The sequence below is a fragment of the Triturus cristatus genome, chromosome 2_1, assembly GCF_964204655.1.
Source record: "Triturus cristatus chromosome 2_1, aTriCri1.1, whole genome shotgun sequence".
In the NCBI taxonomy this organism is placed as follows: Eukaryota; Metazoa; Chordata; class Amphibia; order Caudata; family Salamandridae; genus Triturus; species Triturus cristatus.
The window spans coordinates 100,661,075-100,687,100 of record NC_140581.1 but is presented as its reverse complement, the minus strand read 5'-3'; positions in this window follow the sequence as shown (position 1 = coordinate 100,687,100).

Here is a 26,026-nt window from a genome sequence, read left to right as displayed (position 1 = left end):
ATTATTTGCACCCCAACCCATAATGACAGGTTTAGAAGCGACCACAGGTGAAAATCTCTTTTAATATGTTCAAATATCAGACTTAAATTATCCATAATCATGTCCTTTAAACCTCTATTAAGAAATATCCCTAAATATTTCAATTTCGAATGTAGCCATTTTAAATGGAAGATTATCAATAACAGCTATAGTAGTGACTGGAGTCATCGGCAGGGCTTCACATTTAGTCCCGTTGATTTTATATCCGGAGAAAATTGAAAACGTGTTTAATTGGGAAATCAAAGCATTTGCTGAGTATTGTGGATGTGAAAGAGTCAAGAGAATATCGTCAGCGTAATAAAAGGCCTTAATTTCCCCAGCTGTAGTAGTAATACCCTTGATATCAGCATTGGAGCTTATTGCTATTGCGATTGGCTCCAAAGCCAAAATGAACAATAAAGGAGTAAGCGGGTAACCTTGCCTTGTACCTCGATAAATGTTAAACTACTGATTTATAAACCCACCCCAAGTGACAGCCGCTGTGGATGAAAAATACATCTCACTAGTTAGTGCCAGAAAATCTTTGCCGAATCCCATCCTCTCCATAGTATGGAATAAATAACCCCATTCCACTCTATCAAAGGCTTTTTCCGCATCTAAAGAGAGGATGACCTTCTCTTCCTTCTAATTTCGTAATTGCCACAGTAAAAGAGAAATAGTACAGAGGTGATTGGTGGATGAGCGGCCAGGGACAAACCAACTTGGGAGGGATGAATCAAGGATGTAATTACCGATCCAAGATGATGTGCTAAAACGTTAGCTAAAATTTGGGCATCAGAATTTATTAATGAAATTGGTCTATAGCATTCTAAGGGATCTTTACCGTGTTTAGGAAAGACCATAATACGGGTCCGTAAAAAATTAGATGGTAAATGTCCTAGACGTAAAGCCTCATCAAAAACACAAACCAAAATTGGGACAGTGTAGTTTTTAGTGATTTTGTAAAGTTCAATAGGGAAACCATCCTCCCCTGGCGCTTTACCAGAAGCCAAAGAGTGAATTGCCTTAAGTACCTCGTCACTCGTAATACTCCCTTCTAGATCATCTTGTTGTTCCTGTGATAATTTTGGAAGATTGAGTTTTGAGAAGAAGGCATTTTCTACTGTGTGATCTGAGTTGTCTATGGAGTGTTGCATAAAATGTATGCAATTGAGAAAGAATCTCAGAGGAATGTGTGAGTAGAGAGTCAGAAGAATTTCTAATTGCGGGGATTACTCAAGAGGATTCTTGCTGGCGTAATTGATATGCTAATAATCTCCCTGCCTTTTCTCCACGTTCATAATGACGTTGACGAATTTGAAAAAGACATTTCTCGGCATGAGAGATATAAAAGAGTGTGTATGCGAATAATTAGTTGTGAGTTTTAGGACTTCTTTCTCAATGTTTATCCTAGCAGCATTCATATGTTTTTAGTAACTGCAGTATCTCTCATAATCAAACACCTCAATACTGCTTTTCCAGCACCCCAAAGTGTATGTGCATTAGGTACAGAATGATTGTTATCTTTTAGAAATTGTTCCACATAAGAACACAGTTGGTTTTTCTCTTGCTGGGCCTATTTGAAGAGAGACTGAATCTCCAGGGAGATTTTGGGATTCCAGAAAGTCCCAAATCCACCCTTATATCCATGAGATCATGATCCGATATACTGCATGGAACAACGTTTGCTTGAATTACCAATTGCAGAACAGAAGTGGAAGCAAAAAAATAATCAAGTATAGATTGGGGACATGGGGTAAAAGTATGATTTCTCACACTTGGGTGCATTTATTTCCAGGGTTCCTGTAATGAGTAATCATTAATGAAATCCGCTAGCATGTTCCTATCCTTATTGTGATGAGTGTCAGGTCTACCGGATATGTCAATAAATGGATCTATAGTGACATTCAGGTCTCCCCCTATTAGCACACGTGTGGACCCAAACGCTGTTAATAATCTACTAAGGTAAGAGATAAAGTTATGTTTAGAATCAGTAGGGCCACATACAGAACCCATTATAAATGTGTTAAGGATGAGAAGCTTAACAAAAATGTATCTACCTTCGATGTCCTCCAGGTTTGCAATATCGTATGGGGTAAATATTTATTGGAAAGAATGGCAACACCACATTTCCTTGATGGTGAAATATCCATTCCCATGCTCTCTACTTGTAGTGCTTTACATTCCCATACACCGTTCCTTTAAATCCAAAACTATTGGCATGGCCAATGCTTGTTAGACAATTTTTCTTGCCCTTTTCTTTTAAACATCCTTTTTCAGTTAGGTAACCCTTATTTTATTACAGTCCTGATGATTCCTTGATATCGGAAACAAGGTGAAAACATCTTCAACATAGGACGCAAACTGAATTGACCCCACGAGGCTTGGGCTAATATCCACTTACTAAAGCCCTATATTACTAATGGACTCAAGCTGTATTTCTTTGTAAATACACACTTTCTATGTGTGTTCTAAATGTTCTAGTTTGTTTTTCTTTTGTGTGATAACTGGAGACAGAACAAAGAACTTCATTTTTTTTCTTCTAAGTGCCAAGCGTCTTCTATATTAAGAATTGAAAAATAAATGCATTCTATAGAAAACTGTGAAGGAAGTGGGCTAGATTACATTTCCTTATTTACATCTATTGTTCTGATTATTGACTTACTGACTATTCATTTACTTACATATTTGAGTCCATGGTGAACCAGTGTTTTTTGGGAATCTGTTACTGATGTCCATTTCTGTGGTAATCATGAAGTCATCACAAATACAGCTGAAGAACTTCACAAACTAATTTGCTGTCACCTAGCAACAGCCTGCAATGGACACATAATTAGCTCCACTCCCTAGAACCAAATAACAGAGAATTGATTGACTCGGCTCCCTGATAAGCGCACAGAGCCAGCAGCCAAAAGCTAGAGACAAACACAATCAATGACTGCTTGTGCTCTGATTTGTTTACCATGTCTCTAAAATGGCGGATCAAGCGAAGGTCACGGGGGCTGATTAACCAATCAGCATGTGGGCTTCGCTACCTCGAGCCTCTGACTCTACTTCCGACTTCCTAACATCTCGTTCCAATCTTCAGGATTGCATGTCTCTTCGTTGGGGGTGCATTTTGTTTATTTATGCATTACATTTTGTAAATGCGGACCACATGTTCCCCTTGGATCAAAACCACAGTTGTATTTACAAAGAAATAAGAGAAACGAAGCAAAACTGTGACCCGCGGATATAATGTAGTATTCCACAAAAATGTATACATGCAAGGCTTAAGGATGATCAAAGGGAGAGAGGCCCCTAATTATTCTGAGAAATGTCTGTACATAACCTTGACGTGTATTTTTACAAAATTGCACAAAGGGCAGGAGGGAACCATTCGAAACTGAAATTTCCGGAAAAAGAGATTTTATCAAAGAGCTGCCTGCTAAATCTTTACTCATAAAACTTTTTTTGTTGGTGTTTTATTTATTGGCTTTTTGTCATACAACTCTAAGGGCAGCCAAAAGCAGGAATGGAAATAAAAATGAACTAAAACAAAGGGTCAGTACATCTTGGCATGCTAAGTCACACAGAGCAAGGCTATTTCCAGTGTTGTCAAGGGGTGTACAGTGAGCGTGCAGCTTGTGGTATCACAAGGTACCCCTCCTAGTGTTCAAGCCCTCAAGCGGCCAGTCCAACATCGTCGTACTGGCACCATGTCTCCCCCCATCTCTCAACCGTAGCTCGTGGCTACCTAGGGGCAGCGAAGGCCTACATTTCCCCTATATTAGTTCCTCAGTGGGGGCTGCAGTTAATCGATGTTATGGATCAGCAGGTACGACTGCAAGAGCCCCCCGATATTATTCGGCCAGTTCTTCTGAGGCATCATGGAATAGTAGCATTCCAGCTGGTCATTACACTATGCCATATCTTGGAGCCAGTCCTGGGCCGATCGCAGCCACCCCACACACATGATACCGGCCTTTTCGCTAGGAATATATGTTGTTACTTAGCAGACCAGTAGTGCAAGCGATGCAAAGCGCCTGACTCCTCGTGGTGTTCCCCTCCTACATCCCAGAAGGTCTGTCTTAGGTGACAAGTCAAGAGTCATTGCTAACATTTCTGATAGTACACTGCCTGCTCCCTCCCATTATTCAGCTATCACCCGGCATTGCCACGCAAGATGCATAAGCCCAGCTTCAGATTCCCCACAGTGGACACATCACAAGTGTGCTTTGAGATGGAGTACAAACAGTTGTTAGGAGATATGATATGTTCGGTGAAGATTAAAGTGAATTAGTCGCAATCTCCCATTAGGGGAGAGTTCTCCCGTTAAGTTGCAGCAGTGCGTTGAGTTCTCGTCCGAAAGGGTCTGCCCCAGATCTAGTTTCCATTTTTCTCTGGCCCTGGATTGTAGTGGTGTGGTCTTTGTTTGAATGGGGAAGTATAAGTTGGTCACCATGTGTCTAACTGTAGGAGCAGCCAGAAACAATGATGATGTGAATGATGTCGGCATTGGGGTTGGATTGGTATCAACGACCACAGACTTTTTGGTAAGTAGAGTAAAGAATTGTCGACTTTAGTCTCTTCCGAATCTTTATCCAAGCTACTTGTGTGCATCGAGGGGTCTGACCTAGTAGCACCACAAGCAGGGTTTGGTGGCCATTATCATTCTCAATTGCTATGTGTTCCATGTAAGGTGGAGGTTTATGCTGGAAATATGCAAAGCGTGAAGCTTTGAATTCAAAGTCTGGAGCATTCAGCCCTCCCCTGTCATATGGCAGAATTAAGGTATCTCATCGCATACAAGGTTGACACTCTGCCCAAACTAGAGTTATCAGCTGTGATTTAAGGGTCTTGAAGAAATTTTGGGTGAGGGGTATGGGAATGTTTTTAACTATGTAAAGTAGCTAGGGCAGGATGACCATTTTACTCAGTGCTATCCTCCCCCCAGTGAGAGGGTCTTCCTATGGGTGACCTGTTCCTCAATGAGGGTCATGGTAGTCCAGTAGTTTCTCTGACCACAGTGTCCTTATCCCATTGGATCCAGACTCTGTAGTAGTTGACAGACTGCGTCGCCCAGGTGATTGGGAGGTCTAACATTCGTGGTGTCTTAAATTGCGTGTTTGAGAATATTGTGGATTTGTTCCAGTTTATAGATACCACTGAAATAGTTTGAGGCTCTGGACTGGGTTCATCCAGTATAACACTATTAGGTTCAGAGGAGAGAGCACCAACCCCCTCTGCCAATGGAGCTGTCATATTGCAGGGCTTGAGGAAGGGGGACAGAGGAGGGCATAGAGGAGGGGGGATGATGGGCAGCCCTGTCTAGTGCCCCATCCAGTATGTATGCGGAGGTATGCAACAACCTCACCCAAATTATAAACTGTTATGAGATGCACAGTCGGGCTAGCACAGCAAAGAAGTATGGCCAGTCTAGTAAATCGAAGGCTTTGATTGCATCGAGAGAGACCGCAACTGTCTCCTATGTGGGGTTAAGCTGGTGCAAGAGCGCAAATATAGTGTGCAGTTGTGTGCTGTGGATCTGCCTGCTATATGCCCCGCCTGGTCCAGAAGAACCACCATGGGCACCATGGGCATCATAAAGGCCAACCTACTGGCCAGTATGTTGGCTAAGATTTTAGTGTCTACGTTTATAAATGATAATGGTCAGTACAAGTCAGGGTTATCAGGCGATTTGATCGGCTTCAGCAACGTGAGAAGGATAGATTCATGCATCAAAGGTTAAAGTTCCTTTCGGTGAAACGCCTTAATGTATCCATGCAATAACTGCTGGGATAGTAGGCTCGCTTACCATTTATAAAACTCAGCCGGGAACCCGTCTTCCCTCGACGCCTTACATGGAGGCAACCCGGCTTTAGCTGACTAGACTTCCTCCAGGGCAATTGGCTCCTCTAGGAATCATCTGTGTGGTTCTTCATTCCAGGTCAAGACCACCCGGTCAAAGTACTGTGCATACCCCTTGAATTGTGGCATGATCTGGAAGGTGTATAAAGTAGTGTAGTAGTCAACTAGTTCCAGCAAAATATCAGTCACCTTATTGTAACGCCATCCCCATTTTTTTCGGTGTATGATGGCTTAGGTATGTCTTTCTGGTCTCGAGAGTATAGTATGATTTTGGGTTCCTTTTGGCTTCTCTGTCTCTCTGTAGGCTTGAGCCCATGCATACTTATAGGAATGGTTGGCCTCCAGTTCCTCTGTACCTGAACATTCCGTCTATTTACACCTAATTTCTTCTAGTGCCACTGCAGACGGTGCAGCCAAATAGTCAGCCTCTAAGGCTTTTAGTGCTACTTCAATCCGATCAAGACTGGTTCGACTTGCTTTCCATACCCCATGTTGTTTTGCTATGCAGGTATCCCTAATATATGCTTTGAATGCCTCCCAAACCGCTCTAGGAGACTGTACCTACCCTCATTAGTCTGACAGTACTGCAATATATTGTCTTCCACCTCATTTGCGAAACGCCATTCTAAGCAAATCTTGTGGGGATAGGTGCCATATGATGACACAATGCTTGAGAGCAGGTGTACTTAAAGTCAGCTTAACAGATGAGTGGTCAAACAGGGTGTGTTGGAGGTGGTCTACTTCTGTTGCCCACCCACATATGCCTGGCATACCCAGCCAGTAGTCTAGGTGTGTCAAAGACCCGTGAGCTGTCGAAACCTGTGCCCTCTGTGCGGGAAGGGAAGTGGGTTCTCCAAAGGTCATGTATGGTGATGAGATTGACAAGGGCACTTGCAGCTGGTTGTTGAGTGTGGATGGTAGCGTTAGAGCAATCAAGGTGCCAGTCTAGAATTAGATTGAAGGACCCTCCCCAGAGTATGGTGCGGGGTTCCAGAACTTGGCATTTTGTCCATAGACTTCTGAACAAGTCGAGATCATCAGCGTTGGGGGCACAGGAGTTGATCAGTGTGATATGTTTACCCCCAAGTATTCCAGTATTATGTTGTATCCACCCTGTGGGTCATTGTGTTTATACAGCAATCGATAAGGGACACCTCTATTGATAAGGACGGCTGTCCCCTGGGCTTAGGAGGAATAATCAGAAAAGGAGAGGTGGTCGCTCCACCAGGAGGCAAAGTGGGTCTGGGAATGCAGCGCAAGGTGTGTTTCCTGCAAGAGTGCAATGTCTATTTTGTGGTAATCAAGGTATGCCACCACCTGCCGTGCTTCATGGGGGTTGTTAAGTCCAGGTCAACAGTCATTGAGGAAGAAAGTCAGGCAACCTGCTTATCTGTATAGTAGAATGTACAGTGCCATAGAGCCACAGTGGAAACCCTGCTTCTCGTCTGTGCTCTGGTTGCCGAGTCACTCGCTTCAGCTGTGAGTTCCATATGCCCTGTGAGTGCAACAACCAATTTTCAAATTTTGGGCCAGCCGTATGGTCCCCTTAACCACCCTCCCACACCAGTCGCCCCAAACTGCCAGTGAAAGCACTCAGCATAAAACAAACAACCTCCTGCAACTAAATCTAAAAGGTAAAAACAACATATTGATACTGTCTACAATCAAATACGTGTTCACCCCTAGGGGGAATCCAGAGTGCCAGCCTATCAACACAACCACAGTGGGGGTGCCTGCCCACAATATATGGGAATTGAAAGGCATGGTTAGTCATCCAAAGCAATTGCTCGAGGAGACCCTCGTCTTGCAGAATGGGGCGTCATGTCAGTAAAGTTCCGTGCTGCATCGTGGTCCATGCGAACACGGATATCTCATTCTGTGTTGTTATCTTCACCCTCTGGTGCCCGCATTCCTTCATGCCAAGTCCTATGCTGATCCTTTAGTAGCTTCTTGCCAAATAGCTCAGCTTCCTGAGGTGTGGCAAAAAGGTGAGATTTTCCACCGTTCGTGATAGCATAGTGTATTGTACCCCAGCCAGATGCAGTTTACGTTTTATTGGCACACACTTGCAGCGTGCTTCCGGTACCGTGAGGGTAAAGTCTGGGAAGATCAAGATCTTTGGGCCCTCATATGTGAGGTTATGCTTTTCTTGGGCTAGTCTCAGGGCAGTGTCCCGGTATTGATAATTGAACAGTTGAGCAATTATTGGGCGTGGAGGTGACCCATGTGGGGGCCTGGCGCCCAGTGACTGTCGTGCCATTTCAATTGCAAAGAAAGGGGAAAAGTGGTCAGATCCCAGTAGTGTTTAAAGTAGAGACTCAGTATAGTCCGCCATATTGCCAGTGGCATTTGACTCAGGGAGGCCTACTATGCGCAGGTTGTTGCGGCACGATTTGGCATTTAAGTCTTCATTCTTTGCTTTTATGATGCTGAGCACCTTCCTCATGTCCAGGAGTTTCTCATTGTTTCCAGTAGTACCATCCTCCAACTGTGAAATGCGATTCTCGGCTGTGATGATACATTTTTCCTACTCTTCAAGTGCGCTAGCTAGTTTATCAACCCTGGTGGTGAGGATATCTATTTTGGTGTCTATTGACATAAGGCTTTTTTGGATATGTAGCATCAGTGTATGCACATCCATCTCCAGCTCTGGTGAGGGGTTGCGAGAGGCGGAGGCCTCATATATATGCTGTGATTTCACTATCCTCTTGGTCTCAAATTGCAGCTAGGCCTGTCTACCTCAGACTTCCCCGTCATGGGAATCAAATCTCCAGGGGGTTATCAGCAGCAGATGTCTCACTTCACACTTTGCTAATCCCAGAGTATCTTACAGTCAACAGCTTCCTCACTAAGGGCCTGCTAGCTGCTTCATTGCCCAAATCCACAACAGCAACATCTCATGCCTCAAGTATCCTGTGGGATCTCCAGAGAATGATTAGTGCACTGCGGCTGCCATCAAGGGAGTCCTGGCAGTGTTTCAGCAGGTGTCAGAGCCAGTCCCTACGTCCACACATCACTTCTCTTTAGTGCCACAGCGAGCGCGGAGGGCTGGGGTGCAGTCCCCATGGAGGCCCATGGGTCTGGGCCTTTATCCGCTCTGCCATGGCCCCCTGCACCACCACAGTACCTCGCAGCTTAGAGCGGTGCGGGAGCCAGTCCCCGGCGTCAGCAGACAGTGTAAGCAGGGCCAGACTGGCCGTAGTGGGCACCGGCATTTCCCCGGTGAGCCGCCAGGGTAGGGGCTGGGTTTGGGCCCCTGGCAGCTGTTTTTGTATCTATTAAAACATGCGCTATCGACTCACTAGACCATTGTTGTATTTTACAAAAAGTGTATACGATAGAACCATATAGAACCATAGAAGTATCTACCAGAAGTTTTATATAGGCCAGACCTCAGATGAGTGATTTATTGTATGTCACTTAGGTTCACTAAACAGGAAAGTACATGAAGTAGTTGGTAGACAGCTCTATTGTCATATTGAGTGTAGTTTGTATTTACAAAATGCTTTCTGTACTACAAACTATGTCTCTTGGTCATCTTCTGTTGAATTACCATTGAACATGCTTATTCACCAACACTATAGGTATTAATGATAGAAGCAACTGAACAGATGCATACTCTGTCACCCTGTATCTCTGAGTATGACATTTATGCCTGCCCACTCCGCAACACATGATTGAGCCTGCTTCCATGTCAGGCAGTGGGTGATGATTGGATGTAGCATGGACAAGAGTTTCCTTCCCGCCTTCATGCAGGCCGGGTTGATTTCATTTTTGGGCGCTTGTATGGACAATGGGCAGAGCTCTTCTGCCTTTTGGCAAGCCTTGCCATATTTATCCAGGGACTCTATGTGGGTAAAAAAGTTCTAAATGATTTCCTTTGCCATTTTCTCACTAACAAACATCCTAAGAAATCATTGTTGGCCCTTCCGGGGCAAGAGTACCTCACGCTAATTGTATGCTTTCATATGTAATGAAGGCATGCCCCCATGTTTGCATCCTTAATTAAACTAATATGAATTGGTTCATAAAGATTGTTAGACGAGCACTAGACAGGGTTCACAGGGTGCAGTGTCTGTTGAGCAATGCATGTTCACAGTGTGCTCAGTTTTGGGCTCCCGTTGAGTAGGTTGTTGGATTCCTCATTCGCCAAAACGCATTTACTTGTGTAAATAAACATTTTGGTAATATGTAAATATAGATATAGTGACTTCCTAGAATGTTGTTTGAAGCATGTAATGCAGGCTATCTTATGGTCGGTAATAACTATATCCAAACCTAGTATATGCACTAAAAATGGAGACTTTTATTGACAATTTTGTACCAGGCACACCAGGTTTTGGATGGGCGCAGATCGATGATTGGATACTAAGGGCCTCATTACGATGCCGGTCGGACGAGCGTCTGACCACCATTGTAGCGGAAACAGTATAGCCCAACAAGGAGAAGGCGGTTCCGCTACCAGAATTTGGATGCGACCGCCTTCAAGGCAGTTGGAAAGTGTATTTTTCCTAATGAGGCTTGTGCTGCGGGCCGCAGCAGAAACCACAATAGAAAAAATACACTTTTGAAACATCCATACACCGTGTGGCAGGCATCATGCGGTGCCTGTTACACGATTCATGGATGTTTAGGGAGTCAACACAGGTGCACCCCAGGGCCCAGAGCTGAGGGCCAAGGGGTACAGGGGCCCTGGTAGGTGCCCCAAAAGACCCTTTCCGCCAGCGGCAGACCCAACATGAAAAGTCTGGCAGAAAGGAGCAATGTAATCCCCACGGCGCTGCCTGAGCAGGCACCGCCTCCATTTTGGGGATTATGATCCACCCACCGTCTCGACAGACTCCTTGAGCCTGTCGGAGGCGGAGTGGATTCCCCCAGCAGGCATCGGTCGGGCCGCCTGTATCATGAAAAGGCGGTCGGAACGATGCCTCATATGTCAAGCGGTCCGCCACCGTCAAGCTGTCATATAGCCTTCCGCCCAACATTGTAATGAGGCCCTAAATATTAGAGCCACTAATTTATAGTAGCACAATAACTAATACTGCTATATTAGCACTGTTTCAAGTTAAAATTACCCTTGGGACACAGCTGTTTTATAACTCTTAGGTGCTTTCTTAGTGGTGTCATGCTCAATGCTGACTCGTGCCTACTGAGGCACAAAACTGGACAATTACTTCTGCTGATTGGAATGCAAATTTTAACTTATGATAGATGTGTGTAATATTGTGAAGCAACTTAATAATTAAGTTTGTACTTGAATCATTAATTCACTGCAAATAAGTTAGTTAATGCACATATGGAATCATTAATTGAGGAGGATTGGAATTACATTTAGTGTCATTTTTAATTCAAGGTCCTTGCAGTCTGTCCTGAAGAGGGCTTTTCATAAAGTTGTTATTAAGGTCGAAACACATCGACATAATTGGAGGCATGCACCATGGACTAATATTGAATAAGGAAGAGATTACTTTCTAAAAGAAATTTCAGCAGAAAATGTTTCTGGAATGCAATCAAGAATTTTTATCCTTCACTTTCTGTTCCATCCAAAACTGTGTGCTAATTACTAGAAGAATGACACACTGGCTCTAATTTTTCTGCAAGTAAAGCAACAACTGCTTTAATAAAGACAAGATATAAAAATGTCTTGATCATGCATTATCAAATTCTGTAGCCCAGCATCTCTGAATAATAAAGCAATAGGTTTGCTTCATACTAAGTATTGTTTTTTAGGAAATTCTGTAAGGACTTACACATTGCCATCTGTGAATTATAGACTGGTGTATCATTAAACATACTGTTCAATCAATTCCTGAGAGAACGTTTATATTTGGCTTGCAAAAAAAGCTTTGGGATTGTAATTGAATCCCGGCAGGGGCTGGACTGGCTGTCGCAGACAAGAATAATGTCATATCACAGCATGCTAGATGGGAATGCAACCCACAGGTGGGACCAAAAGTGTCCTGTATGTATGTATGTATGTAGGGAATTTATAGAGCGCAGGAATCACCCCCAAAGGGGTATCTCCACACTAACATAGAAAACAAGTCAGACAGGTACAGATTCCCACAGCTCAAGCCTTGAATAATTCCGTCTTCAGGAGTTTTCTGAAGCAAGCAAGACTAGGACATTTACGTAAATCCTCTGCCAGAGAATTCCAGTATTTTGGAGCCAAATAAGCAACAGTTTTGTCTCCAGATCGTTTTTTCTTAAAATGAGGGACCACCAGCAACCTTTTGCCTTCCGATCCGAGACACCGGTTCGGGCAGTACACTTTGAACTTATCCGCCATATAACTGGGGCTAGTACCATAAAGAGCTCTGTGAGCGAAACAACAGAGCTTAAACTTTATTCTCTGGCGGATTGAAAGCCAATGGAGAGATTTCAGTAATGGCCCGGGGGAGGTGCGGGGTGGTTTTTAAGAGCTAGGCGAGCGGCCACATTCTGAACGATCTACAGTCTGCTCAGAAAAGTCTTGTTTGCGGATGCCACTAAAGCATTCCAATAGTCCAGGCAACCAATAATCAAAGCCTGAATAAGTGTTCTACAGTGAGGGGTAGCCACATGAACACTCTGTGCAAAAGGCTCAAGGTATGATAGCAGGTCCTGGCAGTGGTCATGACTTGATCCTTCATCGATAACCGCACATCCAGCCGGACCCCTAGATTTTTTGCCACCGAAGTTGGAGAAGGGACGTGGCCTTACGCTGTCGGCCACCACTCAGGGGACCAGGAAGTTAGTGCAGCACCAAACATTAGGATTTATGTTTTAGCCACATTTAACTGCAAAAAGTGTTCAGTCATCCATTCTGCTATGGCTGACATGCCATTAGCAAAGCGCTGATGGACTAACTCTGTGTCCTTATCAAAGTACAGGAGTAATTGTGTGTCGTCAGCGTAGTAGAACGGCATAAAGCCGTACTCTCGGATTACTTTATCAAGGGTGGCCACATAGATGTTAAACAAGGTAGGGCTCAGACAGGAGCCCTGGGGCACCCCCTTACTAAGCTCCACAGTTTGAGATTGAAAAGGGCCCAGATTGATGGTTTGCATGCGATGATCTAAAAAGCTGACCAGCCAATGGAGAGCCATCCCCTGCAGATGAGCCTCTCTCAGTCGAAATACCAGTTTCTGATGAGAGAGCGTGTCGAAGGCTGCTGTTAGATCCAACAAAACCAACATCCCTACTTTGTTATCATCCAAGGCCATTTTAATATAATCTGTGACCCCGATAAGAGTTGTCTCAGTGGAGTAGTTGGATCTAAACACAGACTGTGAAGGATCAAGGATGCCGTTGGTCTCAAAATAGTCCATTAGTGGAGTATTAACATAGCTCTCCGCTATTTTGCCCAAAAGCGGAAGGAGGGAGATGGGACGGTAATTGGAGAGCACTTTGGCAGGCACCTGATCTTTCTTCTTGATAGGTAGTACTTGGGCGACCTTCCAATCTAAAGGCACACTGCCTTCACTTAACGATGTGTTCAAGATCTCAGCAATAGGGGCAGCCAAGAGAGGGGTGAGGAGAGCAAATTTGTGGGCGAGCATTATATCCAAAGGAGATCCGGATTTCGCCTTTTTTACCTTGGCTTCCACTTGCAAGACCTCAATATCCTTAAAGTGTGTCAGACCTTCACCTGAGCCTACTAGCGGTGCTAAATCAGATTTAGTAAGGAGCACCTGGCAGACGTTTTGAGGGAATTGTTGATAAATCAGGTTGATTTTATCGTCGAAGTATACGGCTATATTATCACACAGTCCCTGAGAGGGGGTGACCAGCTTACCGCATGCTGTGGGATTGGTAAAGGAGTTAAGGATTTTTAAGAGATCCTTTGCCGAATTTCCTGCCTGATTAAGTTTAGTTATAACATGATCTGTACGTGTCCTTTTACGATTCTTATGATAAGTAGTGAGGGCCAGTTTGAATTAAAAAAAATCTTTTTTCCAGTTGGGATATACGCCAGGATTTTTCTAGGTGTTTGCAATTAGATTTTTCACTACGTAGGTCATCTGTGTACCATTCTTCACTTTTTTTCCGAGTGTTACTGAGTTGATGTGTCATGGGAGCCAATCACATCACGCATGGTGTCATTGAAAACCCTAAGTTTCGTGGTACTGTCCATATGCTCATTAAAAACAGGGGGTACGTAATTTTACTAAAAGATTCGGGTGTGACTCTTTGCCAATGCCTTTGGAGACCATACGAGGGGCGTCCAGCCATTAGGGGTCTAACGCTGCTGTTGATCCTAAATGGAATCATAAAATGATCTGACCACATCAATGGGCAAGCAGGATCAGCAACACTATGTGAAGATGTGGAGAGTATAATATCCAGAGTATGTCCAGCTGAATGTGTGGGCCCAGAATTGATCTTATTTAAGCCTAAAGTGGCCATGTCAGCTAAAAACCTCGCAGCCTCTACATTCTCCTTTTCTTCGCTATGGACATTAAAATCTCCAAGTAACAGGAAGTGCTTGGATGTAATTATGTTAGGGCCAATTTTCTCCATCATTTTTAAGTCTTTTAGTGTCCCTGCCGGGCGATAAATAAGAGCGCCCTTTAAAGTTTCTTGGGGTGTCAGCTCGATTTTAAATATGCACATTTCCATCATATTATCCAAGATGGAATCAATCACTGTAACTTTCAACGCCTCTCTATATATTATGGCAACCCCACCACCCATTTCCCCTACTATGTTCAGTCTAAGGATCCGGTAGTACTCTGGGAGGTCGAGGGCATTATCAGGCAGGGAGGTGGGTTTAAGCCATGTTTCTGTTAAAAAAACGAGATCAGGGGATCCCTAAAACAAGTGTCGGTGATAGCCACTGGGAACCACCAGCCCAAATTAACCACGAGTCAAGAGGCTGTAGGAAGGTGGCGCTGGTGGCTGGAGCCTGCTACCATAAGAAAACAGAGGTGCCCAGGATCAGGTGGACACCCACTCAAAGCTGCCTGCCAATGTCTAACTTTGGTAAAAGAGATAATCACTAGAAGGCACTGTTCCAGGGTGGGTATAGTCGTGAGTCAACCAAGTCCAACCACAAAAAAAGGAAAAAGAAGAAATAAATCTATAGGTCTTTGGTCTAGGGTGAGGTACTCCAGATGGGGGGGAGACAGCAAAGGTGTCTCTTGTTGCCCTCACACACCCCGAAGGATGTCATGCTTCATCATCGGGCTGTGCTCCTCGTCAATTTGACCACTTTCTCTAGTTACCATAGACACATTACGTCTTGAAAAGTAACAATTTACTCACGATTTTTATTGTACCAAGGGTACCTCCTTATTAAAATACTCCCCTAGGCAACCCTTAGGTATTTTTATCTTTGCACACACTACCCTCACCACTGACCCCGGTACTCTCCCTCCACATACCCGCATGCACCCATCGGCAGCTCTCTAAAAGATCTCCGCTAAAGAGACCCTTCGGGGGACCCGTAGGGCATTGCACCGCCGGCCCGACGAGGAGCACAGCCCGATGATGAAGCATGACATCCTTCGGGGTGTGTGAGGGCAACAAGAGACACCTTTGCTGTCTCCCCCCCATCTGGAGTACCTCACCCTAGACCAAAGACCTATAGATTTATTTCTTCTTTTTCCTTTTTTTGTGGTTGGACTTGGTTGACTCACGACCATACCCACCCTGGAACAGTGCCTTCTAGTGATTATCTCATTGACATTTCGGAGCATAGGCACTGGACCATTAACCAGCTCCTGGTCCCCCCCTCTTCCTTTTTGTTGATACAGTAACTTTGGTAAAAGCCATGGGGTGGCTGACCCTGGCAGAGGTTACAGTGGCAAGAGGTTGCCAGGCAAACAAGGTGCACAAGACAGAAGTCATAAAGGACCCGTATCACCTGTAATAAAAATAAACCCAGACGGAGACTGTGAATGCATTTTCTCATGTCTGGCTAAGGGTATTGTTTGTCTTTGAAGTGAAGGACTCATTGTTGACAAACATAAGATCTACCTGAAGGTTGTTTTGTTTTGGCAGATGCCTTAGCTTAATGTTTCAATGGTGTTAACACCTTTTGGTCTGGTTTAACAAATGTGAACCCAGCTCCCAAAGGCAGTAGGCGCTTCTTATTGAGTCTGAATATATTGTCAACATATGCAGGCATAAGTGTTTTGATCACTAAGAGTTCATGTTATTGCAATAGGCCTAGTTAGGAGCAGTGTGGGGGTCTTCAGGGATGCGATCTATCATGATTAGGGCTCCCGGTTTTATGGTATTTATTTTTTTGCCATTTCCGTCTGTATTTATCCATATTTATTTTTCGGGCATTTTTTCTGTATTTATCCACATTTATTTTTGCCACAAGCAAAAGACGACGCTACAGCTAGTATTTTTCCACATTTATTTAAATTGACAATGCACACATGCGCTCAGTTGTTGTTGGTCAACACTATACATTCACCTGAAAACTTTGCCATTTGCAAAATGTCCCAAATATGCTTAAAAGTGCTATCACAAGCCATTTGTCTCAGAGCCTTGCAGTTCCTGTCATCGGCAGAGTGCCACATCCTTTCCCCCACTGAACATCATACTGCCCCACAGAGAGAAACTCACAATGACTTCAACTGCAACCCAAATTGTGCCCCACTAGCGCTAAAAGCTGTCCCTGGCCATCACTATGAGGATTGATGTTTTGTGTGTGCAGAAGAGAACAAGCATTTGCAATGCAATAGGTCTCGCAATTACGCTAGTTTAAGTTATTGGCATTGTAAATGACAATGCCTTTTATTTATCTGTTTTAAAAACCCAAACATAAATAAAAGGCATTGTCATTTACAATGCCAATAGCTCAAACTCAAGTAAATGCGAGACCTATTGCATTGCAAATGCTTGTTTTTTGGACCTTCGAGCTAAAAATGAGTTGAACTTTCATGTGGCATCTGCCACTCACGCTGTAAAATCACCCACAAAAAGCAAAGCCGGAAGCTTTGATGTAATAAAGGGCAAGAAATAACCATCTAGTGAGTGAACTGCACAATGTGAGACCAGAAAACCTGAGCTCAATCCCGGCATCCCCAACTGAACAAACTGTGTAAACCTTGTCAAATATTTTATTTCAGCAAGCCTCCTTTTTTTATACATTATCACACATGAGAACATCTGCAAATACATCAGCATCAGTTAAGCCACACACTGTACAAACACCTCTTGTGTTTGATTTAATAGACTATAATTTTGTTTCATGCATAATAAAATTCCATGCCACATATAGGATACACATGATAACTGACTTGCCTCTAACTACACTAGTGGCACTGTCGACATGGAGAAGCATTAATCCTTCCAAGTTTATGTATTAAAAACTACCGCTTTTAAAAATTCTTCTCTATGCAGTGATATAATCTGATGTGCTAAAATGAGATGCGTGTACCCTTCTTTTTCATTTTGGAAAGGAGTTACCATACATTGTATATGATACCTGTAACTTGATTTGTCTGCCGAATATTTTCAAGGTTTGGCTCGTGCACAGGCTCTTGAAGCCAATCCAGACCCTGGGCTTGGCTCGGCTCCCTTGCTAATTTGTGGGCTTACACACCTCTAAGCTCCACCTATGATAACTCAAAAATACAAAAGAAATTTGATGAGACCTAATGAAACAGAAACGCGCCATCGTTGTGCATATTGTCTCATGAAAGAGGGTGATATGGCCTAGCAGTTCAGGCTTGTGTGGGGCCAGGCTTATTTGCATACCTTTCTTACAATGATGCAGACCAAAACATAATGCAGCCCCAATATGTTTCCAGTGCTTTAGAAGTATGCCCCAAGCTTCGAAATCAAATATTTGACAAGCAGTCAATGACAGGCCAGGAGCACACCTGATGCCTTCTATGTCACTCATTATCAAACCTAGAATCTGAATACAGCTGAAATTAAAAAAAAACAAATTAAATCCTAGTGAGAGGTGAAGGTCCATATGCAGTCATTAGGAGCCACTGAAACAGCTTACACACAGCCGCCCCCGAGCACTTCACAGGTCTTTAAAAGACCATTCGTTTGTTAATGGGGCTTTGTTGGTTGTTCACCCCTTCTAGAGCCCCTGCATCGCCACTCCGACTATTGCTGGAAGAATTAGCACGTTACACAATATCAAGCCCTGTCAGCTGAAACCCCCCAGGAATCGGGTTTTGCTTGCAGGAATCGGGAGGGGGAAGACTAGCCTTGAAATCGGTAGTCTCCCGCCTGAATCCGGGAGGGTTGGCATGTATGGTATAAACATCAAAAAAACTATCATTTGCGGTTTTCTACTTTAAGTTTCTCTTCCCACCCAATTGTAATCAAAACACTATATTTGTGTTTCTCAAAGTGTCCCTGGTTTAAGCCTTCACTGGCCGCCCTCTGCCGCACACTGTGCTCCTCGGCAGCAGTGGGCGCACTACGAAAGCACGAGAGGCCTGCTCTGTGAGTAGTTTGAAGGTTATCAACGGGGGGCGGGAGGTGGCCTTTCAGATTGCATTGCAAATGTACTCAAGGCGCTGGTAAAGTGCAAACATGAACGCTCCCCCGAAACAAAGTCAGGCGATGAAGACACCCCGAGGCACAGAACAAAGATGTGGCACCCTGGGACAGAGCAGCGGCAGCAGACACCGCCCACCCACGGTGTGAGGAGACTGCAGTGAACACAGCAGGCTCTCGAGATGCGCTGCCCTGTCAGCTGAAACCCAGAGGCATCGGGTTTTTGCTTGCAGGATACGGGAGGCGGGAGACTAGCGCAGCAACATTTACTCGTATTTTACCGTTTATAAATATAAATACAGACAAAGGAAATATCGATTTCCGTCTGTATTTATATGTATAAATCCGTAAATACGGAAAACCGGGAGCCCTAATCATGATGTACCTGGTGGTTAATGTAAACAGACTAGAATTAGTTCCTGGATGTAAAGAATCTTTAAGATGTGTGTTTGTACATTGATCATTTGCGAGGCCTACTTTAGGAAGCGTTTAAAGAATTATTCCCACCAAGAAATCCAATGCTTTTCATATACTGTTTTGCCAACTGCATATTGTGCATCTATTTATGATTCTATGTCTAGTGTTTAGCTCTATTTGCATCACCCCTCCCCCCAGAAGCAAAAACCCTAATTGAACAATGATTTATTGAGTGATTTAGTTATGTTACTGAATTCTCAGCTTCCAACAGAATCTCCTCCTTGAGGGAGCCTTGGACTGCTCTCCCCTCAGTACACTAAGCGTCAAGTGCTGAGGGCTGTGCTTGGTTTTCAACTTGGAGTGACAACAGTGTGGGGACCCCTGGGACTCCACTGGTAAATTAACTTAGTTGTCCCAATTGAGCCGCTGTAACTCCCTTGATACCCGTGGTCCCTCTGAAGATGTCCTCACGGCAACTTTAAACATGGGGCAGTCCTTGTGTCTAGTAGCGGTCACAGCCTCACTCGGGTTGTATACGAATCAACAGCAGCTAGGGTGGACTTTCAGTGAGCAATACAAACAGTGAACACCTCATTCTGCATTATTAGGAGGCAACTTTAAAAGTAAGCAGGTGTGAATTTTGTTCTATCATCTCGTAGGGGCATATCAGCAACAACCTGCGATAATTATCGCTAAGCGCACTTAGCGCTAGGATAATTATCGCCGGCTAGCGTGGATTTTTATCGCTGAGATAGCGTGCTATTAGCAACGCTTATCTCAAAAGCGATAAAAATCCTAGCGCTAACTGCCAAACGTGAGATTATCGCTGGAAACCCAGCGATAATCCCACGGTGTTTGGCGATAGCTTGCTGATAGGGCCTCACATACTTAGCCATGATATCCACCTTCCATAGGATATCATGGCTAAGTCAGTTTGAAAGCAAGCGTAAGGAAAGTAGCGATAACAGAGGTTATCGCTACTTTTCTTGTCGCTCTGCTGCTTTGCGTGAGGTTTGATAATAGGAGAAATGACGCTTAGCTACATTTCTCCCGTTATCCTGGGGAGGAACGCCCACTTTGCATCTCATTAGAGATGCAAAGATGGGTGTTCGGAATTCAGGCGCTAAGGCAAAGTTTCACGCGATAGCGTGACCTTGCTGATATAGCGATAAAATTGTCACTGCTTTTCGGCCGAAAACAGCCGCAAAAGCGGCGATAATTTTTTATCGCCGCATTGTAGATATGCCCCGTAGTTATCATTAGCTTCTTCCTCGGTGCAGGTATGGTACACACTTAGGCGAACAGTACCATCTGCGTTAGCGGAATACCATTTGTAATAAAGCCACTGTTGATCTGGCATGTCAGACAGAAATAGTATGCAAGGTCGTAGAGTTTCCAGGTACGTCCTAGCAACAATGACATAAGCAACTCCAAACCGATTTTGGCCTAGTGGCTGAGAATAAATCAAGCAATCCGATGGTCACTTTTTTGTTTCCCTCAGTGTGGCTCCCTTGCTCACTGTGCCATAGGACTCAATGCACCCTACTGACGAGGTGCAAGCAGGCTAAACCCAGTCTGGGGTTGCCATGGCATAGGATACAGGCGCATCCATTACGCAGCCATTCTTGGATAGCGGTAGTAGAATATCAAAGAAGCGCAGCAGAGGCCAATAGTGGGAATAGGCACTATAGAACCAGCCATGCTTTGAGGTCTGAGTGATCCACTTAGTAGTGGAAGCGGAGTAACCCACAGAAATAGGATTTACGTATGCTCGAGGAGCATATGCAGGTGTGGCAGTGAGCAACCCATAGGTTGCCAGTCCAGTGCTTAATTTGAGCTGGTTGTTTGCGGTGCTTGGCACCAGCACTTAATTGTCAACACTGGTGCTTGTGACAGTCTGCCACAAGGTGGAGCTGTGTGACTAATTTAGTGATGACCACAACAACAGTTGATTATTAATTCAATATACATTAAAAATGACTATTACCTTCTGCCCAAGCCATCCTTCTAGCTTCGGGGGCCTGAAATAGTCTAAACTGTCACACTTGTAGGAGTGTGATGGTTAGTAATTGTGTTGTTACTTTCATTGGCAGCATCACAGGGGCAATGTGTGGTGCAAGCTGCACTGGCCTGCTGATGAGAGCCCTGGCACTTATTTTTTTTTACAAATTAAGCACTGTGCCAGTCTATCCTTTTCCAGCTTGATTCTTTTGAGGGCGGAGTGCAGTTTCCTTTACAGCTTAAGGTTCTTTCGTACCGGGCTCTTAAGGACCTATACTTGAAGTTCCTGGACATACTCTCTACAGTGTTCGCTGTTTTAAATTTCTTATTTGATTGCCCGTTATAGATATCCACAGCCTCTTTCATCTGGATCCAATGTGAGTCCCCATTTAAATACTTCGACCAACGCTGGTCTCCCGGATTTGAAACTGTATGTTTCTGAATATCTTGCGAATACGATGACTGTTCCCATGGAGATAAGCTGACTGTAGCAAAGAATTGCGGACCTTGTATGAGATCAGATGTGAGCTCTCTTTATCTTTGAAAAGTTTGGAATGCATGGCATCAGACACAATACATATAGAGTTCAGATCGCCTTTATACAAAGACCTGCTGAATGGATTCAATCTTGTTGAACTTGACTATTGTTTACTTTGTGTGGAGTGCTGGGCCATTGTGTTGTATTTAACATTGTGGGAATTTCCTTTGGAGGCGTAGGGGTATAGAGCCTCAGGTCTGTGGCACCCTGAGATTAGGATTACCTATTCCTGATTTTCGATAGGTGCAGAGATTATTGCCCCATACCCTGTGTTCTTTTGTTGGCTATAGAGTTCAGATAGCGCCCTGATGAAGGTTACACGATTTAAGTGTAATCTGATTATCGAAAGGCGTGCTGGGGCAACTCTGTTCCAAAACATTCTGTTTTCTAATCGAGAAAAAGGACAGAAAAAGATCTGTATACAATTACTCTTTCTTTGAATTTCAATGATAAAATGGAGCAATCGATATTATATTGTGATATCTCTGTTTTTAATGTTTGGTCACAGTATGAGTGGGTTTGAGTGTTTTGAAGTAACAGGATCTGTTGTTGTTTTCTCTTCTCTCTTTCTTTTTCTGTTTTTGTTTTGAACCTGTGTTGATCGCACAAAATATGTAGATATATCTATGACAAAATAATACTCGAACAGCAGAAAGAGGCAGCGCCCTCTTGCGCTACGCATGGCACCGTTCACGCTGATTATACAGCACAGGACAAACACCCGGTGTTAAAAATCAGCACAAACGACGCGCCATAACACACTCCGCCACTTGCGGAACTCCAAATAGCACGGCGGAGGTTTTTAGTCACTAGGCGGAGCTCCGCGAACTCTACCCAGGCGTACTCATATTCACTTCAAATGCAGGCAATTCAGGCATAGACACACTGCTGAAACATGATTGGAGCACACGTCTGGTCTTCACATACATCACACATGTCCCATACAGGCCGCATGAAAGACACACACTCTGCCTCCCATAGCACTCCAGTGCAGCAGCGTGCAACCAACCGATACAGCTGTCATCTCTATTGGTCCGCCGCTTCACCCACGTCCTCGTCCTCCGGCGCATCCATAAACACTGTAAAGGGGGAGCAGCTGCGGGCTCCGGTCACAGAGCCGCATTCTTAGGCCAGGGGGTGAAGTGAAATGAAAGCAGGGTCTGTGCCAGGGGCCGGGCCGGTGCGGTGCCAGCGATGAATAACCGCGCTCCACACCTCCTGCAGCCAGCCCTGGGATGGAAGTTCAAGGCGCTGCTTATGAGCAGGCCTGGGCCGCAGCCCAGTTTCCGTCCACAGCTCCTGGTGGCCCGGCTCCAGGGCCCGCAGTCATTTTCATTTCTCAGACACTTGAGCAGACAGCCGGGTCAGCAGAGGCGTGATCCTGGGCACATGTGTTATCTTCATCATAAGCACAGGTCGTTCATCACCGCCATTTTGTGTATTAAAAACTTAATTAAAGAGTTTAGCTGGGATGAAAATTTGTGCTCAGCCTTTACATCTGGGCAGCCTTTGCGCCAGGAGGAAATGAGTTGCCCCAGCCGGGGCCCTCCCCTCATGTGTAAAAGGGACTTTCACTGGCCAAGAGCAACATGTGCCACTAACTCTTAGATAAATGAAGGTCACAGGTCTAACAATTATTCTTAGGTCTGGCTATGAATAAACATAGTTTATAAGACCTACTGGCAGCAAAAAACATACAGAAAGGATCTTTGGATCAGCCTTCTTCAGCCATTGGCAGGTTTGGGTGAACATCCTTCAGTCATTGGCTTGATGAGCTTTTCGTCATGTTTTGATCAGCCTATTGCATTTCGAAGACATTTGCATTCATCATTACATTGGTGACAAGTAAAAAAAAGCAGATCATAGTGAAAGCATTATCTGATACGACTTTAATAGTAGAAATTGCACCATTTAGCATTAAGTCATGTTGCAGAGACCGTGAAGGTGAGCGGGGGCTGCCGTCTGCTGCGGCCCGTGCAGGTAGGGGCGGTGGGGCTGGGTGGAGGGTTGATTTCAACAGACGGCGACAAGGGAAACATAATTATTTATTTAAATCTCCCTCGTGGTTGTCTGTCAAATCCCCCCCCCCCCCCCAAACCGGCCCCACTGCCCCACTGTTCTTACCTGCATGGGCTGCTCCTGGCTGTGGGTGTATGGGTTGATGAATGGATGGGTGGGTAAAGGGATGGATGGGTGGGTGGGTGAAAGGATGGGCGTGTGAAAGGATGGATGGATGAATGGGTGAAAAAATGGATGAGTATGTGAAAGGATAGATGTATGAAAGGATGGATGGATGAGGGGATGAAAGGATGGGTGGATGAGTGGGTGAAAAGATGAGTGGTTGAGAGGATGGATGAGTGAGTGAAAGGATGTATAGATGGGTTGATGAAAGGATGGCAGAGTGGATGGATGAATGTATGGCAGACTAAATAGAAATTTGAAAGGATGGATGGGTGGGTAAAAGGATGGCGGAGTAAATGGAAATCTGAGAGGATGGATGGATGGGTGAAAAAAACAATTGATGGCTGAAAGGCATCGTTGATGGAGGAGTAAGTCAAATGATGGATGGATGCATGCATAGATGATGGATTTTTGTACGAATGGATAGATGGATAAAATGGCTTATGGATGGATGGAATGGTGAAAGATTGAATGATGGATGAAAGAATGAGTGGATGACAGAATGATGGTTATCAGCAGGTAGATGAAGGGTAAAATGACGATGGCTAGATTCTTGGATAGAATAAACAAGGCAGCTCTTCTATGGCGGTCCGGGCTCACTTGCATCACAAGTTTGGTGCTGTTAGACCTGGCACCATTGGCATGGGTCTCCCTTGCATTTTTGTTTTTGCCTCCTGTGTTTTTGCTGTGTGTTGGACTCACTTTTTCTGGTTTAGATGCTTTGGGCACTTTGCCCGTGCTAAAGTGCAAGTGTTCCCTTTGTAAATACTGTTATGGATTGATGTTTCCATGATTAACTATTTGATTTATTAGTCAGTCCCTAGTACAGTGCACTGTGCGTGCCTAGGCCCTGTAAATCAAATGCTGCTAGTGGGCCTGCAGCACTGATTGTGCCACCCACAGAAGCATCCTGGAAATGTAACTCTGGCCTGCCATTGCAGAGCCTGTGTGCAGTCTGGTACCGCCATGTCGATTTGGCAATGTACCCACTTGCCAGACCCTAACTTTTCCTTTTCTTAGTTATTAGTCAGCCCTAAGGTAGACCCAGGGCACCCCTGAGGGCAGGGTGCAGTGTATGTGAAAGGTAGGACATGCCCTGATGTGTGTGGTATGTCCTGATAGTGAATTACTGCCAATTTCGTTTTTCACTATTGCAAGGCTACCTGTTCCCATAGGATCGAATGGGGAGTATGTTTGTAACATCTTATAAACATAACTACCCCTGGGGACAAGGTAGGAAAATAAAGTTTAGTATGTTTGAACTCAGCATGTTAAAACGCATCTTTTAATGAGGGTGATTTTTAAATTCTGTGTTTGAAAATACCACTTTTAGAAAGTAGGTATTTTCTTGCTTAACCATCCAGTATGCCTCTGCCTGGTTTGTGTATTGCATGTCTGGCTTTTGGATGACAGGGGCTGGGAAGGAGCACTGGCTCTAGAGAGGATGAGGAGTCAGGGCTGGGCTGAATAGAATAGACCTGGGCTGCATTTAGAGTAGGGGGAGGAAATTTCCTTTCAACTGAATGGAACTTGTCTTCCAAGGACAATGCTGTCTCCATCTCCTGCCAGGAAGCTGCACTAGACGGGACAGAACCAGTTTTGACCAAGCACAGGGCTCCTCTGCCACCAGAGAACAAAGGATTTGGGGATATAAATATTGGTGACCAGACCCCAGACTTTTAGATCACTTCTGGGAAATACAGAGGAAACTTTGCCAAGGAGAAGAGCCGAAGAAACTGAGGAGGAATACTGCCCCTGTGCTGTTTGCTGTCTGGGGTTGGCCTGCAGTGGCTACTTGCTGCCAAGGAAAGGAGAAAAGGATTTTGCCGCTTGTTTTGTCTCCTGCTTGAAGAAAAGAACTCCAATGGCTTGAACTGAGCTTGCCCCCTGTTCTAGAGGTCTCAGGAACAGCAAATACCTCACCGTGTCTATGGGCACAGTCTCTGACTCTCCGCAGATGAAAAGGGTAACCGACTCTGTCATCGAGTCTGTCGCAGGATTCCGTGTCCTGATAGCACCGCCGAGAGCAACACCTCGCTTCGCAATGCAAAACTGGTCTCACTCACTCCATCTACGAGCCGCTGCTTGCCCCACGTCCTGTGGGCACCACACTCCCAACGCTTCACTATACGCTGCAAGGATGTCACCGACTCTGTCGCTGCCCGACCCGAACATGGACCGGCTGTGTCGTCGCACCGTGACCTGTCAGTACCGCAGCAAGCACCGTCTCACCCTTCAACGCAAGCCCTGGTCTTACTGACTCCACCAACGAGCCACTGCCTGCACCGAATCGTGAGGATACCGCCTGCCGCGACGTTTGCCCCGACCGACTCGCACCGACGTGTTGGTCGCAACGAGAAAGGTACTGTGTCTGAGTCTGTCGACTCTTTAGCTGGCCCGTATCGACACGGTTGGCTGGAATTGTTAGACTTTGTCGTATTCAGTATTGCGGTAGCTTCAGGAGGAGATACTGAGCCGGAGGAACTGTGTTTTATTGATTTTCCTGCATTTTAAAGGTTATTTTGCACAAGTACTATTTTTCAAGAGGATTGTATGTTGGAT